This window comes from Erpetoichthys calabaricus, chromosome 12, assembly GCF_900747795.2.
Source record: "Erpetoichthys calabaricus chromosome 12, fErpCal1.3, whole genome shotgun sequence".
Classification (NCBI taxonomy): Eukaryota; Metazoa; Chordata; class Cladistia; order Polypteriformes; family Polypteridae; genus Erpetoichthys; species Erpetoichthys calabaricus.
This window is the reverse complement of record NC_041405.2, coordinates 3619013-3637141: the sequence shown is the minus strand read 5'-3', so window position 1 is coordinate 3637141 and position 18129 is coordinate 3619013.

Genomic DNA, 18129 nt, shown 5'->3' with positions numbered 1-18129 from the left:
AATGATCTCAATCAGTCCTCATGGCTTTCATGCTTCACATGGAAGAATTTGATGATGATGGTCATGTGGACCTCTGGTCTTCAATCCATCAGTGTAGGAACTGCATGGCGCCCTGATCAGGTGGTGGTGGTGCAGGTCGCCAACAAAGAAAACCGGAAAAGGAGCAGCAGGGGTTAGTAGGGATTATGGAGCCGTGAAGAAAATGATCATTCAATGCATATCCAGAAGATCAGGGTTACACTAATATGAAGCTCTGAGAAAGCCATCTTCAAATAATGGGGTTTTAGCAGTTTTTAAAGGTGCCCCACCGTATTAGCCTGATGAATTTCTATCAGTAAACTCGTATTCCAGATTTGAGGTGCATAACATCAGAAAGCTGTCCGCCTCACCACTTCTTTTAAGTTTGGCTCTTGGAATTCTAAGCAGACCCTCATCTGAAGACCTAAGGTTATGATTTGGAGTGTAAGTTGACAGACATTCAGAGATTATTGAAGGCTTTGTAAACCATCAGCAGGATTTTAAAGTCAGTTCTAAATGGCACAGGTAACCAGTGTAGTGACGCTCAGACTGGCGTGATGTGCTCAGATTTTCTTTTCCTAGTTAAGATCCTGGCAGCTGCACATTCTGCACTCGTTTTCTTCTTCTGGGTGGTCCTGAGAGGAGTGCGTTGCAGTAATCCAGTCGACTAAAAACAAAAACGTGAACTCATTTCTCAGCATCATACAAAGTAATAAGGGATCTAACTTTTGCTATATTTATTAAGTGGAAAAAGTACTGCCCCGGTAATCTGATTAATATGCGATTTCAAATTCAGGTCAGAGTCAATAATTACGCCAAAATTCTTTATCTCTGCCTAGACTTGTAAGCCTAACGGGTCAAGTTGATTTCTTATACCTTCACCAGATCCATTTAATTAAATTAATTAAGGCCAAACGGTTCATTTTTGGCTGCATCAGACCAGAGGTTCTTGTTTCTCCTGGTCTGAGAGTCATCACAGTGCTGTTTTGTAAACTCCAAGTGGACTTTCATGTATCGTCTGGCCACTCTGCCATAAATGCCAGAGTCTCAGATTGTTGTGGTGGTGGTCACCCCTTTAAGTAAACTTCTCTCATCTCCCTACAGGTTCTGTGGAGCTCAGCCAGAGTGGCCATTGGATTTTGTTTCGTCATCTCTCTTCCCAAAGTTCTTCTCCCACGATCGCTCAGTTTACTGCTCAGTGTCACAAGAACGAGCAAAAGACATCAAAAAGAGGTTTGGGGCAGCCACCCGTATATATCATTCCATGGCTGCAAATGGGTAATTCTCAGGAGCTGTTTACAGGTCTGAGTCTAAAGCAGAACTGAGGCAGGTTGTCAAAGATGGTGGCTTCATTTGCAGAGACAGGAAGTGACTCCATCGGGACCGGAACCGGAAGTGACATCGGCACCAGACCCACAAGTGACGTCATCAGAGGTGCCAAAACCGGACGTGTCGTCATCAGAGGCACCAGAACTGAAAGTGACATCGTCAGAGGCACCAGACCCACAAGTGACGTCATCAGAGATGCCAGAACCAGGAGTGACGTCATCAGAGGCACCAGAACTGAAAGTGACATCGTCAGAGGCACCAGACCCACAAGTGATGTCATCAGAGGTGCCAGAACCGGAAGTGACATCATCAGAGGTGCCAGACCCACAAGTGACGTCATCAGAGGTGCCAGAACCAGAAGTGACATCGTCAGAGGCACCAGACCCACAAGTGATGTCATCAGAGGTGCCAGAACCGGAAGTGACATCATCAGAGGTGCCAGAACTGTACGGTGTTTCCCGTGGATGGTCTGCAAGGGATTGAGAAAGAAAGTCAGTACACCTTGCCGCCCCCTGGTCTGGAGTGGAATTACTATCATGCAGGCCCTTTAGCTGTCTCCCAATCGCACGTGTGTGACACCGGGTATCCACCTCTAGGAAAAGTCGAGGTTGTTCCAAACTTCTTCCATTTAAGAATTATGAAGGCCACCGTGCTCTTGGCACCCTTCACTGCAGTAGCCTTCCCCAGTCACAGTCCTGTCTCTAAGATCTGCAGGCTGTCCCTTATACCTCAAGGCTTGGGTTTCATTCAAATGTTGAATTGTGAACTGAGTACAGGTGCGGCTCCACACAAATGGCTGAAACATCTCAGCGAGGAACAATAAAATGGGCTGCACCTGAGTCAAAGCAAAGGGTCTGACTACTTGTGTCCAGGTGAGATCTCAGTTTTTTTGAGTGAGCGCTTTGAGTAGTGTGAAAGGCGCTATACTGTACAAATGTAAAGAATTATTATTATTATTTATTATTTTTTAATAAATTTGCACAGATGCCTAAAGTCCTGTTTGCACTTTGTCATTCACGGCTATTGGCTGTTGGGTGATGAGGGAAAAAAATTAAATGAAATGATTTGAGCCCAAAGCTGCCAACTTATGTAAAAGTGAAGGGGCCTGAATGTTTCCTGAAGGCCCCGTACTTTGCTGAGAAGAATGCTTGTCACTTTATTATTGAAGTTATCAAATTCATTTAAAGGACGTTGGCTGGTAAGGGGTTGGTCAGTGAGTAAGTCTAATTTTATCTGAGATGATCTGCCCTTTAACCATCTTTGCATCTGCAGCAGTTCACCACAAACTTCTTCTATTTCAGGGCTTCCCTTGGCACAAGAAAGCCTGAGATCAACTAGACCTTCATCTGTCATGTCAGAAGCGAGCGCACTCTTTTCTTCACAGAAATGTTGCAATAGTCTGACAGAATTTGTTTACCAGAAGGCTGTAAGTTGTCCCCTGAGCTTTAGTACCTCAGGAGCCCCCTCTACAACATCCAATCAGACATTCCGGTCTGAGGGGCTTGCAGGCTTTTGATATTTTTTGACATGTCAAAGAAGTTGAAGGGCTGTGAGAGGAGGAGTGCCTGGCGGTGTTGTGATAACATGACATGTCTTCCTATATTATCATGACTGGCTCTTCCTAGAAGAAATACTGAAGAACATTACCAACAGCTACTAATTCCTGGTAGCATTGCGTGTTTGTGTTTTTAATACGCCAGTATGAGTAACGCAGTCTGCTAGTTTAGCAAGTTTAGATGGCGTACTCGGCTACATTTACCCCACTTTAAAAAGAGATACAGTCAACTATCCCAGCAGTCTTCACAGTGTCTCGATACAGCAGAGTGGCATGCAAAGGCATAGGCGTGTTTGGGGGTGTGCCTGGGGGGCCTGCCCCATTATAGATACACATGTTGCTGTAATGACTGGAATTGTCCAACAGGAGAGGATACTCCCTGTCACACAGGAGCATTTGCTGCCATCACATGTGTTTGTCACCGGTTGGTTTCAGTTTTGGTCTGATTGTTCACACATTTTAAAAATCAAATACAATTAGGAAACACGTGGACCTCCCGTCCGGTTCATATACAGCAAGGTGAACATTTCCAGTTTGGCCACACACTCCTTTACTTTCTGTTTGAACAAATACCTCCACACAGTGAGAACATCGCCAGTCTAACTTTTGAAAGTTCTTCCTTAGGCGTACATCGATACAAAGATGTTCAAGCGATGTTGGCATAAGGGCAGAAACGGTGAGCATCTGACGATCTTCTTGATTTCTCTGTCATTGGCGCACTTGCATTCTGTGTTATGGCATACAGTATGTGTGGCACATCGGTGAGTCATAGGATTCACCAGCCACTCGGTCATCACTGAAGTGCCAGCCCCCCTTGTGTTCAGCTTGATGCTGAGGAGAAGTTGCCACCAGAGTTCGTTTTCACGTCATCACGGTGTGAAGCAGTCATAACGATCAGTTTGGTGTGAGGAGAGGAGAGGAGGTCACTTTGAACAGACATTTACCTGTCATTGTCACACACGCACATTCTGTTTCCCGTACTTGACACTCAACGGATGGTACTGCTCTTCTTCTTCTTCTTCTTCATCTTCATCTTTTTCATATGAACAGCCTTCACAATGTGTGTCACGCTCAGTAGATGTCGCTGCTGGTTTTATTTTCCTCTCTGGCCATGTCACCCTTTAAGAACGAGGCAAACCCCGATAACTTGGTGGTTGTCACCACCCAAATGATTTACTTCACTGTGCAGCATGTACCATTTCATAGCTTTTGGTTAAGATTATTATTGTGCCCAAGCTCAAAGTTCCAGCCCCGGTGGTTGCGGAGTAATCATGTGACTGATGGACACAACCCTTAGCATTTTATACATATAGTACATGGAGATAAACCTCTTTAAAAACAGCATTGTTATTAATAAAACCAAGGTGCTTCATACCAACAGGGATCTCTCTAAACAGAATACGGTAGATAAAACACACACACACACACACACAAAACACTAGCGAACACACAATCATTCACATAAATCTCAGTAATAAGAATAAACAATCACGATCACATGATCACTTCAACAATCGTGACAAAAGAATGTAACATCAATCGGGAGCTTTATACAGAACACCAGTCCACCAAGACACCCCAGACTTACTTAAGGCCTTCCAGTCAACCCCTCTGAAAAGTACACACACTGTACTGTCTCACACACCACATAGAGACCACTCAAACCAGACCTCCCATTTTAGATTAGACAGGACTCTACTGGCCCCCACAGAGAAACTTGGCCTTTTAGAGAAGCTTGATAGATAGATAGATAGATGAAAGATAGATAGATAGATAGATAGATAGATAGATAGATAGATAGATAGATAGATAGATAGATAGATAGATAGATAGATAGATAGAAAGAAAGTCACTAGATAGATATATAGATAGATAGATAGGATAGATAGATAGATAGATAGATAGATAGATAGATAGATAGATAGATAGATAGATAGATAGATAGATAGATAGATAGATAGATAGATAGATAGATAGATAGATAATGAAAGGCACTATATAATAGATAGACAGACAGATAGAGAGAGATTAACACACACTAAGGTCTGACGACACACCAGAATGACTTTGTGAAAGTGAACGTGTGACTTGGCGGAAGGCGCTATACAGGCGTGTTGCTGTTGGTTTATAACGAGCCCCTGTCTCATTTCCTGACATTTGTCAGCTGAAAGTCCTCAGTGTTTGGGTGTCACAGACAGGATGTGCAGCATTGTTCATAATGGCACTCTGTTTTGTCTTCATTCCACTATGACCTCCAGGCGGTCCACAGTGGGTCCCATACCTGGGTCTGCCCTTTCCATTAGCTTTATGGTTCGGTGGGCCTCTCTTGAGTTGGTGTCACCAGCCCAGCACATCACAGACGGGTGTCACCACCCACATTAAAGGAGTGCCGTCTGCTCTGCCCTTTCTTGTGTAGGTGAAGGGTAACAAAAAGATAGAAAAGAGGAAAAACTAATAACGAACTCAGTGTATCCATCAATAACATTTATCAGTAATCCTATATTTTCAAAACAAAACAGAGGCTTCAGCGGACTGAAATGTGAAGCATTCACTCAGAAAAGAATACCAAAAACAAAGAGCAGTGCATTAAAACAAGTGCCTGACCAACTCTTCTGGTAAGCTGAATGAAAAAAATAAAATAAAAGGTGTAAGGTGACCTCGGTGTTAACACTTAATGTCTGAGAAAGTCTTCAAAGAAACTCGACTTCTAAAACAGCCAAAGCACAAACATCAAAGGAAAGTCAGAAACACTTGCAGTGCAGTGAGAAAAGCAGCCGGCCCTTCTGATTTCCTCTTATCGTTGCATTTTTCTTTTTTCAGTGTTCATATTCATATTTTAAAACAAAATGTAAAACTTCACGGCATAACACGAATGTCACTGCTGAGGCAGGTCAACACTCTTTGCCAACAGACACACTGCTGTGCCCAAGAGGTCATTCAAGTCCTGGCTCTGGGCTCATCTACAGGTGTATCACCAGCCTCGGCCAGCACACCTCCATTATTATTGTCATGCTCTTGTTTAGAGTCTAGTGCAGCATTATCTTTGTCAGCAGGCTCCATTTGCTCCTCAGTTTCCTTCTCATCTAATTCACTCTCACTATCAGTCAGTTCATCTTCTTCAAACTCCTTCTCCTCTTCAATCTCTAGCTCACTCTCTCTGCTTTCTTCATCACTTAAATAAACATTCTCTCTTTTACAATCAATCGCTTTATGGCCTGCTCTGCAACAATTGAAACATTTCTTTAAATCCGAACTCACAAACACCACGTAATCCACACCCTCCACTCGGAACTTTAAGGCCACGTTAAGTTCATCATTTGTGTTATTTAAAATCATATAAAGCTATCGCAGAAAAGACACGACATGCTTTAAATCAGGGGATCTGCAGCCCAGTGGAATCATGCTAATCGGAGACATCACTTCACCATACCTGCGCAGTTCATGCTGCAAGATTTCATTACTCAAGAATGGAGGCACATTAGAAATAATAACCTTACGAGCAGGAGTCGACAGCGGCAACACCGAGATCAGCGCGCCATTAAGTACAACACCCTGCTCGACCAGTCGGGGCACCAGCGCCTCATCGTCCAGGAAAATCACCACCGCTTTATTCATACGTGAGGCCGACCGGACATTCTTACACCCCACCACCCTACCGACCTCCATAACGCAGGCCTCCACAAAGACCACCGGATCAACAAGCAACCTTATGGCATGCCTTCTGGAAAGGTTAGAAAAACTGTGTGGAGATAAGCCATCTCGTATAACTTTAGACACGTCATCTTTAAAAACAGAAAAAGTATTCATAAGACTAAAACAAACAAGGAAAAAAGGAAAAGAGAAAGAGAAAGAGAAAGAGAGATACTCACAACACGCACCAGCCGTCGACGGCCGAAACCACAGACACGCCCACCCCAGACCACACCAATCGAGAGCCAAACGGACAGATAGATAGATAGATAGATAGATAGATAGATAGATAGATAGATAGATAGATAGATAGATAGATAGATAGATAGATAGATAGAGTGAAAGGCACTATATAATAGATAGATAGATAGATAGATAGATAGATAGATAGATAGATAGATAGATAGATAGATAGATAGATAGATAGATAGATAGATAGATAGATAGATAGATAGATAGAGTGCATCCGGAAAGTATTCCCAGCGCATCACTGTTTCCACATTTTGTTATGTTACAGCCTTATTCCAAAATGGATTAAATTCAATTTTTTTCCTCAGAATTCTACACACAACACCCCATAATGACAACGTGAAAAAAGTTTACTTGAGGTTTTTGCAAATTTATTAAAAATAAAAAAACTGAGAAAGCACATGTCCATAAGTATTCACAGCCTTTGCCATGAAGCTCACAATTGAGCTCAGGTGCATCCTGTTTCCCCTGATCATCCTTGAGATGTTACTGCAGCTTCATTGGAGTCCACCTGTGGTAAATTCAGTTGACTGGACATGATTTGGAAAGGCACACACCTGTCTATAGAAGGTCCCACAGTTGACAGTTCATGTCAGAGCACAAACCAAGCATGAAGTTAAAGGAATTGTCTGTAGACCTCTGAGACAGGATTGTCTCGAGGCACAAATCTGGGGAAGGTTACAGAAAAATTTCTGCTGCTTTGAAGATCCCAATGAGCACAGTGGCCTCCATCATCCGTAAGTGGAAGAAGTTCGAAACCACCAGGACTCTTCCTAGATCTGGCCGGCCATCTAAACTGAGCGATCGGGGGAGAAGGGCCTTAGTCAGGGAGGTGACCAAGAACCCGATGGTCACTCTGTCAGAGCTCCAGAGGTCCTCTGTGGAGAGAGGAGAACCTTCCAGAAGGACAACCATCTCTGCAGCAATCCACCAATCAGGCCTGTATGGTAGAGTGGCCAGACGGAAGCCACTCCTTAGTAAAAGGCACATGGCAGCCCGCCTGGAATTTGCCAAAAGGCACCTGAAGGACTCTCAGACCAGGAGAAAGAAAATTCTCTGGTCTGATGAGACAAAGATTGAACTCTTTGGTGTGAATGCCATGCGTCACATTTGGAGGAAACCAGGCACCGCTCATCACCAGGCCAATACCATCCCTACAGTGAAGCATGGTGGTGGCAGCATCATGCTGTGGGGAACTGGGAGACTAGTCAGGATAAAGGGAAAGATGACTGCAGCAACGTACAGAGACATCCTGGATGAAAACCTGCTCCAGAGCGCTCTTGACCTCAGACTGGGGCGACGGTTCATCTTTCAGCAGGACAACAACCCTAAGCACACAGCCAAGATATCAAAGGAGTGGCTTCAGGACAACTCTGTGAATGTCGTTGAGTGGCCCAGCCAGAGCCCAGACTTGAATCCGATTGAACATCTCTGGAGAGATCTTAAAATGGCTGTGCACCGACGCTTCCCATCCAACCTGATGGAGCTTGAGAGGTGCTGCAAAGCGGAATGGGCCAAACTGGCCAAGGATAGGTGTGCCAAGCTTGTGGCATCATATTCAACAAGACTTGAGGCTGGAATTGCTGCCAAAGGGGAATCGACAAAGTATTGAGCAAAGGCTGTGAATACTTATGGACATGGGATTTCTCAGTTTTTAAATTTTTAATAAATTTGCAAAAACCTCAAGTAAACTTTTTTCACGTTGTCATTATGGGGTGTTGTGTGTAGAATTCTGAGGAAAAAAATGAATTTAATCCAATTTGGAATAAGGCTGTAACATAACAAAATGTGGAAAAAGTGAATACTTTCCGGATGCACTGTAGATAGATAGATAGATAGATAGATAGATAGATAGATAGATAGATAGATAGATAGATAGATAGATAGATAGATAGATAGATAGATAGATAGATAGATAGATAGGAAAGGCACTATATAACAGATAGATAGATAGATAGATAGATAGATAGATAGATAGATAGATAGATAGATAGATAGATAGATAGATAGATAGATAGATAGATAGATAGATAGATAGATAGATAGATAGATAGGAAAGGCACTATATAACAGATAGATAGATAGATAGATAGATAGATAGATAGATAGATAGATAGATAGATAGATAGATAGATAGATAGATAGATAGATAGATAGATAGATAGATAGATAGATAGATAGACACACATCCTGCTAAATACTTTGTTGGCACTGAATGTCCTCGGTGTCATTGTGTCAGAGAGAGGATCAGAAGTGTTGTCCATTTCGTTCTCTCCTCCACCGCCATCTCCAGCAGGTCCAGAGTTCATCCCATAACTGAGACTGCCCTTTAAATCAGCTTGTTGATTCCGTGGTCCTCTCTTGAAGTGAGGTTGGGGGTACACTGTCCATCACAGAGTTGTAGTTGATGTGACAGACGTCACTTCCCACATTAAAGGAACATAAGAGGATGAGGCTGCTCTGCTCTGCTTTAGTGTGGTGAACGTCAATAGCAGCTCCTTTGCTTCGTTGATGTTACGTTGCAGACAATTTATTTTACACCAAGATACAAAGTTCTCCACTTGACTCCTCTCCTCTGTCTGATCTTCCTTATCAGTACACCACATAAGACTTTGAATGCTAACAATTTCAGATGTGTAAAATGAATGTTTCCTGAAGGCGTTGTATGTGCCAATAAGAAAACATGTCACTTTAATCTCAGTTAGTGAAGGGTCCGAGTCCATTTAAGGAATATTAGCTGTTAAGGGGGGGCTCCGTAAGTGAGGCTACCTTCATCTTAGGTGACCAGCCCTGCAGCCATCTGGGTAAGGTCACAGTTAATTTAAACTTGTTAATAATCAGAAAATATGCCACATGGTGACAAACTGCTGCCTCGTAGTAAGGAATCCAGGGGTCCTGAGTGTCATAAAGGAAAAAACTGAAATCTTAGTTTTTATTAAAATGGAAATAGTGAGGGTGTTAGAAATGAACTTGATGGACGTGAAGAATTTAAGTGTAATCAAGGACTCCGAACCTAAACCTTAAGTCACATGTTAATCAGATCACTAAGACTGCAATTTTCCATTTAAGGAACACTGGAAAAGTTAGATGTCTTCTTACATTGCTGGGTGCTGTGAAATTAATTCACACTTTCTGTTTTAGTCCAGTAGAATTTTTTGTTTTTTATGAACAATAAAAATATCAACATATCAATATGAACAATCAATGACAAAAACCAAATAAACAAATGAGGCGTACATGAGACCACCACTGCTCCCCCCTTACACTCCTCCTACACCGCACATTAATAAGAATAATTTTCCAAAAGTTAACAATCTGTTTATAATAAGCAAACTCCATTCTTATTCTTAAATAAACATTCAACCTAAAAATCAAACAGACACCCTCAGGTTGTGATCCACGTGGCTTATTGTTTCCATCTCTTTAAAATGGCCGGCTTTGCGCCACCCAATAGAAAGTTTAACAGTTTCTAGATTGCTGTAATGCATTCCTATCTGGTCTGCGTAAGGAAGACATCCATCGGTTACAGTTGGTCCAGAATGCAGCAATAAAAGAAATTGTGAGCACATCACCCCAGTCATAGTGTCGTTACACTGGTTACCGGTGTCCTTTAGAAGTGACTTTCAAATCTTTTTAAAGCCTTTAATAATTTTGCTCCTTCCTATGTTTGGCAGGGCCTGACTTAAACATTTCATGTCGTAATCTTAGATCTTCCAATGGTGACCTGTTTATTATTCCAAGAGCCAAAGCATAAAAGAAGTGACGAGGTGGTCATTGGCACCAATAATCTGGAATACATTACCAGTAGAGATACGCCAGGCTAACACGACGGATCACTAACAAAAAACAAAAAACTACTTTTTAATTTGGCTTTTTCATAACTAAATTTTAATTCTGTCCTTAATAAATTAGATATGCCCTAACTGTGAACCCACAGTCTTTATTAACCTTCACTTTTCTCTGTTTTCTTTTCCATTTTTGCTGTGGTGGCACTCGGCAGCACCACCAACCTGTGCGACCACCTGTGATGCCCCAATGAAAGTGGATACCCCAACATGCAATGAGACCCTCAAACAAACAAACAAATAAAACAACAATTGTTAGGTTGAATGGCCAGTGGGGGCAGGGTGGTCTTTAGCCCTTGAACCCCTGCAGATTTTGCTTTTTTTCATCTACTTAAATAGAGTTTTTATTTTTATTTTTCTGTCCACCCTGGCCACCAGAACTTATCATTTAGAGACTGAATAAAACAGTTCCATACTTAGGAAGTCCACTTCTCTTAATTATATATCTATCTTATGTAATTGTGCCTTATTTATTGGTTGTATACTATTTATTCATTATTCTTCTTATCTAATTTTAATTCATTTTTCTTTGGTTGTAACAAATTCTTTGAGTGGCATCCTCAGTATGGAAACAGGCCACAGAATTAAAGTCGTTGTTTTGTTGCCTGGCTTTGCCCCGTCTGTTGCGGTTTCCTCCCGCAGTTCAAAAACACGCAGGTTAGGAGAACTGACGATGCTCCCCATTGGCCCGTCTGTCATCGATGGGTAGCGTTTCTTGTAAATTCATAATTGAAGTTAGTGAAGGACTTTGCAAATTTTTGGCCGTATACCATTCATCAGCTATGTCCTTACAAATGAACTTGTAAAACTCGGACGTCCGATCCTTAAAGACGCACCGTTCATAAAGCACCACAGCCCAGGTTACTCCACCGAGGTTCGTACAACGTTCCTCACCGCCACCCAATGTCGACAGTGTACTCATGCGGCCATTCGATTTGCTCGCCACACAAAGAATCGACCGCAGCTCTTTTCTTGTCAGAAATGCCACTTGCTGTCACAACTGTTTTGCTCCCATGCCTCTGTTGTTATCCTGCCATATGTGCCTTGAAACAGAGCGCCTTGCCCCTAAGCACTTCACCGAGGCTGCTGCAATGACGTTTACTCTCAGCAGTGGTTGCAGCAGCTTTTTTCCACTCCATTTGTTTTCAGCAGAGCTCGCCGCAGTTACTTTCCAGTCAGCAATGCTGTGTGCCCTGCAGCTTTTGGTCCCCCATGTCACACCGCTGACTGCCATGAGCAGGACCCAAAGCCCAATTTTGTGGTAGCTCCCTGGACCAATTCTTGGGTCATGTTATGTATGTCGACTGAGACCAAGATCAGGCTTCAAGGCCCAACGATTTTTCAAGACAGACAGACCACACTTCGCATTTTAGATAACTGCCAACCAGTCTGTACAGAATATTAATGTCTCCAATTAAAGCTATGGTTAAAAACTTAGTGTTGTCACGTATGTGCATCAGAGGATCACCTTCGGGGCTCATCAGGGGTATATAACAACACTCTGAGGCAAGAGGGGACGCTGTTACTAACAGCATCATCTACTTTTATACCTACACAGTACTGAGAAGATGCCAGCTGACCTCACCCCTTCTTGTCTGCGCCCTATAAATCCTGGGCACCTCATTTGGAATGGAGAAGAATTGCAGGACTCAGCTCCTCCCAAGATGGACCCGCTCAGCTGAGCTCCTCAGGACAAACCAGGAAGGCTTTACTCTTTTGTTTGTTTTGATTTTCTGCGCCATCATGTGCCAGTTTTGTTTAATCGACTGATCTGAATTAAACAAACATTTTTTTGGACTCACTCCTCGCTCCACTCGACCACAGCGTATACTAAACCTGAACCTTTCTTCTATGACTTCTGGCACCCGGCTGGGGTTCATGACGGGATGCCCAGGAGGACCAGAGGAGGGCTTGTGCCTCCTCCAGTACACGAGGGGGCGTCCTCCCTGGTTGCTGTGGGGGCCACGGGTACAGAGCTTGGAAGCTCTACCCTGTAGGGGCCCGTGGTCACCTTGGGAGCCCTGGACCTCAGCACTTCCGCCACACCCGGAAGTGCTGGGGGGAAGAGGATTGGGGACACCTGGAGGACTTCCGGATGCACCACCAGAGCTTCCGCCACACAGGGGTGTGGCTACAGAAGCTCCTCAAGATGCACCTGGAGTCCATCCGGGACGTATAAGTGGGGCCGCCTCCCTCCAGTCAGGGGCAAGAGTCGGGAGGAGAAAGACGGAGCTAAGAGGAGAGGAGTGGAGGCGGACCAGAGACAGTACGAGGCATTGTGTTGTGGCCAAGGACTCAAGGGGTGATTGGTGCTGCGGCACTGGGATTGTGCACTTGACCTTTGTATATTATGTATAATAAACGTGTGTGTGGTGAAACCAACATGTCTACCTGTCTGTGTCCGGGCTGTTCCCCACAGACTCCACACTTCTGATCACCAGAGTCTCCTGGCTAAGATGGCTGCACTGTGCAGCTTCAATCTCTTAGCTTGAATTTGCATCTAGAGTCTGGGATTGAGGATGTGCAACCAAGAGGGGAACCACCCAAGTGAACGTCTTGCACATAATAGTAAACTTATGAACTGTGTGGAGAACCACACGACAAAAACAAATAAATTCTTTAAAGGGAAGTCTTGCACGTCATTAGAACTTGAAGTCCAAGTACGGCTCACCGCATTCAAGTTTCAGATGTCACTTTCAGGCAGCAGAGATAAAACCTGAAGATGTTTAGCCAGGACTAAGACACCCGGGCCACCAGAACTCCTCGGCTGCACATTTCCACCACAACGTCAAACTGGAAGTGACGTCTCCTCGAGATTCCTCTTTCAACCTACTGCAAGGTGAGTGCTTACAAATGCAAATGGCATCCAGTCATAAACATACGTGAGATGTACACTGCAGGTGGGCTCGACCGTACAAACTGCATCCAGTTATTCCGTGTACCCTTTTTGAACGCAACTCTCGAGTTGCACCTTGGTGTTCATTTCCTCATTTGCTCCTTCCTCATTGCTCACACCCTGCAGTCCTGCAATGACTCTTGAGTCTTTCTATACTCATGTGGACTTCCTTTAGTGGTGTTTATGGTCTTCATGAAATGTGGTGGCCCTAAATTGCACAATCGCACATCTTCCTAGCCCAGCAAAGTGGGACAATAGGGGAGCACTGTCACTAACTGCATCATCTCTTCTTCCCACAGCTCTGACAGGCCACCCCAGGTAGACACCTAGACCTTCCCACTGTGTCCAGAGTTGACTCCACCCCTTCCAGTTGGATGCCATAAAACAAAATGAGCCCCTGAAGGTGGCGTCTGATGATGACAATCCACCCAGCAAACACAAAGGACGGAGCTCCAGCGTGGTGGCAATTGTTGCTCTTGTTTTCAGTCTGCTGTAGCCAGAATTTATAGAGAACCCACATGTGTCCTTTGATATGCAAGTCTGATATTAAATGGAAGTGTCCACTTGATACCCCATTCTCCTTCCTGGTCAATATATATACAGTATATATATATATTGTGGCGAGTGGCTGGGGGTGGCTTACACCTCCTCCAGACCACGAGAGAGCGACCGCCCTGGTGGCTTTGGGGACCATGGGAACTGAGCTTGGAAGCTCAACCCTATAGGGGCCCGTGGTCACCGCCAGGGGGCGCCTGAATGCCTGAGGAGCCCTGGCCTTCAGCACTTCCACTACACCCGGAAGTGCCTGGGGAAAGAAGACCAGGGACACCCGGGGTGCTTCCGGGTGCACAGCTGGTACTTCCGCCGCACTGCCGTAAAATATTAGTATTGAAAATAAACGTGTTGTGGTGCTTTAAATATGTCTACCTGTCTGTGTCCGTGCCAGCTTCCACAATATGTATATATATATAGTCAGTCAGTATCCAACCCAATATATCCCAACACAGGGTCACAGGAGTCTTCTGGAGCCAATCCCAGCCTACACAGGGCGCAAACCCCGGGCAGAGCACCAGCCCACCGCAGGACACACACATACACACTAGGGACAATTTTAGGATCACCAATGCACCTAACCTGCAAGTCTTTAGACTGTGGGAGGAACCCGGAGCACCCGGAGGAAACCCGGGTTTCCTTATTGCGAGGCAGCAGTGCTACCACTGCACCACCGTGCCACCCCATATAATAAAAGACAAAAGAAGGCAGATAAAGAGTTGGGGAATCCACCTGTATATTGTACACACTGCCAGGCAAACAAAACAACAGCACCAGAGGGCTGTCTGGTTCAGCGTCCAAATAGGGACAAAAAAAAAGAAAGGGGAGGAGCTATATTTTTATAGTCAGGGAGAAGGAAGAGGCGGGTCCAGGGATGCTCAGGGCGGAAGTGAGGTCAATAGGAGGCGTGGCTAGGAGGGAGTACAGGAACTTGGAGGAGGTTAAGGCAGGTTTCTGTTCAGGTGATCTGCAGAACAGGAAGAAGAAGACAAGTTAGTGCACTTCGTCAATCCCCCTTCCTTGTTTTCCACTCTCAATTAAGCCCTTAACCTGCCTCCCAAGCACACATGCGTGACTATATATATATAAATTTTTATATATACTGTATATATATAATAATACTAGCCGTGTTATCCCATGCTGTAAACAGCCCGGGGTCCTAATAACTAACGAAATCATCAGAAAAAAAATTGAAATGTAGAGATGTCAGGGAATTGAAAGAAACTCCTCTGGGCGTCTCTCTCTGAGGAGGATTCATTTTGCCAACGTGCTTGTATCACTTGTGCATTAGCAGCTAAGCGACTCTCTTTCTCCGGAGGTTTCGTTTTGCTGACGCGCTCGCATCCCTAGTGCATTAGCGGCGGGAGGAAAAGAAAAAGGGATAGCATTTAGATGATGTTAACGTCTAAACGACTCTGTCGATCTTCTGAGGTTTCGTTTTGCTGGCCTCCCTTGTGTCATTAGCAGCTAAGCGAGTTTTCCGTTTTCTCGGAGACGGAGCCCTTACCCCAACTCCATCTCTCACTTACGGGCCGGACAGACAGACAGACAGACACACTTCCACGTGTAGACGTTTATATATAAGATATAGTCGAGGATTCTAATTCAACTCCATGTCTCAATAGCTTCTCCCAGTTTCCCACAACTTTTTGTGTAAAGAAGTGCTTCCTGGCTTCAGTCCTAATCCTAACCTTGTCCTAACTGGCTTCAGTCCAGTGCTTCCTCTTAATCGCCCCTAGTGACCCCGAGAATGTGATTCACCCTTTAAAGATGAAAGAATTCTGCTAGGTCTACTTTATCGATGCCTTCGAGGATTTGGAAGACTTGCATTTGAACCCCCTGCTGGGGCTGAACAGGTTTGACTCTCTGAGTAGGCCAAGTCCTTAAGTTGTGAGGTGCACTCGGTTGCTCTCCTGTGCACTTCTTTAGTACGCTGCTCTCGGTTTTGTAGTATGATGGCCAGAATTGCACACAGTAGTCTAGATGTGGCCTCACGAGTGCATTAATATACTTCAAGCATATTGTCACTTGATTTAAATGGCAGTGATACTGTGTTTAAGGGCCCAGAAGGACCAAAATAGAATCCATCTTCCCTGCAGGTTTGAGTTATATTTCATTGGTTTGGTTTCTTCTTCTTCTTCTTCTTATTATTATTATTATTAGCTTGGTCTTGAAGCCCTTTGCTATCTCAGCTACCCTTTGTCACCCTTCAGTTTGCAGCCGTACATCAAAGCGGGCACCACGACCACAGCTCCACTTGTGCGCTCCACTTGTTTCTGTTTAATTCACAAGTAGATCTGCTCTGCACTGCAGCCATCAGATAAGCGCCGAGTCTCAAGTGAAATTCACCTCGGTTTGAAGTCTTAGCATTTCAGATGGTTTCCGTCACACCCGCTAGGCTCGAGTACTTTGCCCACTGTAAACCCACAACAATATTGTGAGGGTTTTGAGCAAAAAAAAAAAAAGGGCACATTCGTCTAAACTAAGTCGGTTTTTGTTCACATCCATCAGTCATTCCCACACTAGACCCATTCTGGGTTTGCTGTCTACGGGAAGAAAGTGAAAAACAGCAGGTTTCGGGTAAAACAGCAACAGCGAGCTACTTTGGTCGAGGTCCTGAACATGTTCTATAAATGGGATTGGACCAAATTAAAATGGAGGAACCCTTCTCTGCCTGAAATAAAGTTTTAAGGAACTGACTGTAGACTGGCCGTACTTCACTATCAGAGTTGAAAGTTCCACGTTCTGCTTTTTAGAGCAATTGCCCAATTACCGTTTCCTCTTAATTTTGCTGTCCTTAACGTTCTGCTGTTTGTTTTTTCCCCTTTCCTTGTACTGTCTTTTTTTTTTTCTTTTTCCCCATATTCAGCTACAGACGTGAAAAGCAGAAGACCCTCGACCTACGAATCCTACCCACCAAGACGGTGTGAGGACACACCAGGGGTAACTTAAGATGCCTCGTTCATCTCATTGAGTTTATTTGAAAAGTCAGTTGGAGTTTTGCCTGCTCTTCTCTCCTGTGTCACCCACTTTTGGAGATCTGGCCTACATGGGTGGGCTCTCCCACTCCACATGTGTCTTGAAAGCCCACCTTTATATTTGTTCACTTTTGAGGTGTTAGGGCCTAGCGCCTTTGTATTCTGATAATGGATGGACTGGCGCTGGATGTTGCTCAGCCTTTTTATTTATTTCCAGAAGATAGATAGATAGATAGATAGATAGATAGATAGATAGATAGATAGATAGATAGATAGATAGATAGATAGATAGATAGATAGATAGATAGATAGATAGATAGATAGATAGATAGATAGATAGATAGATAGATAGATAATGAAAGGCACTATATAATAGATAGACAGACAGATAGAGAGAGATTAACATACACTAAGGTCTGACGACACACCAGAATGACTTTGTGAAAGTGAACGTGTGACTTGGCGGAAGGCGCTATACAGGCATGTTGCTGTTGGTTTATAACGAGCCCCTGTCTCATTTCCTGACATTTGTCAGCTGAAAGTCCTCAGTGTTTGGGTGTCACAGACAGGATGTGCAGCGTTGTTCATAATGGCACTCTGTTTTGTCTTCATTCCACTATGACCTCCAGGCGGTCCACAGTGGGTCCCATACCTGGGTCTGCCCTTTCCATTAGCTTTATGGTTCGGTGGGCCTCTCTTGAGTTGGTGTCACCAGCCCAGCACATCACAGACGGGTGTCACCACCCACATTAAAGGAGTGCCGTCTGCTCTGACCTTTCTTGTGTAGGTGAAGGGTAACAAAAAGATAAAAAAGAGGAAAAACTAATAATGAACTCAGTGCATCCATCAATAACATTTATCAGTAATCCTATATTTTCAAAACATAACAGAGGCTGCAGCGGACTGAAATGTGAAGCATTCACTCAGAAAAGAATACCAAAAACAAAGAGCAGTGCATTAAAACAAGTGCCTGACCAACTCTTCTGGTAAGCTGAATGAAAAAAATAAAATAAAAGG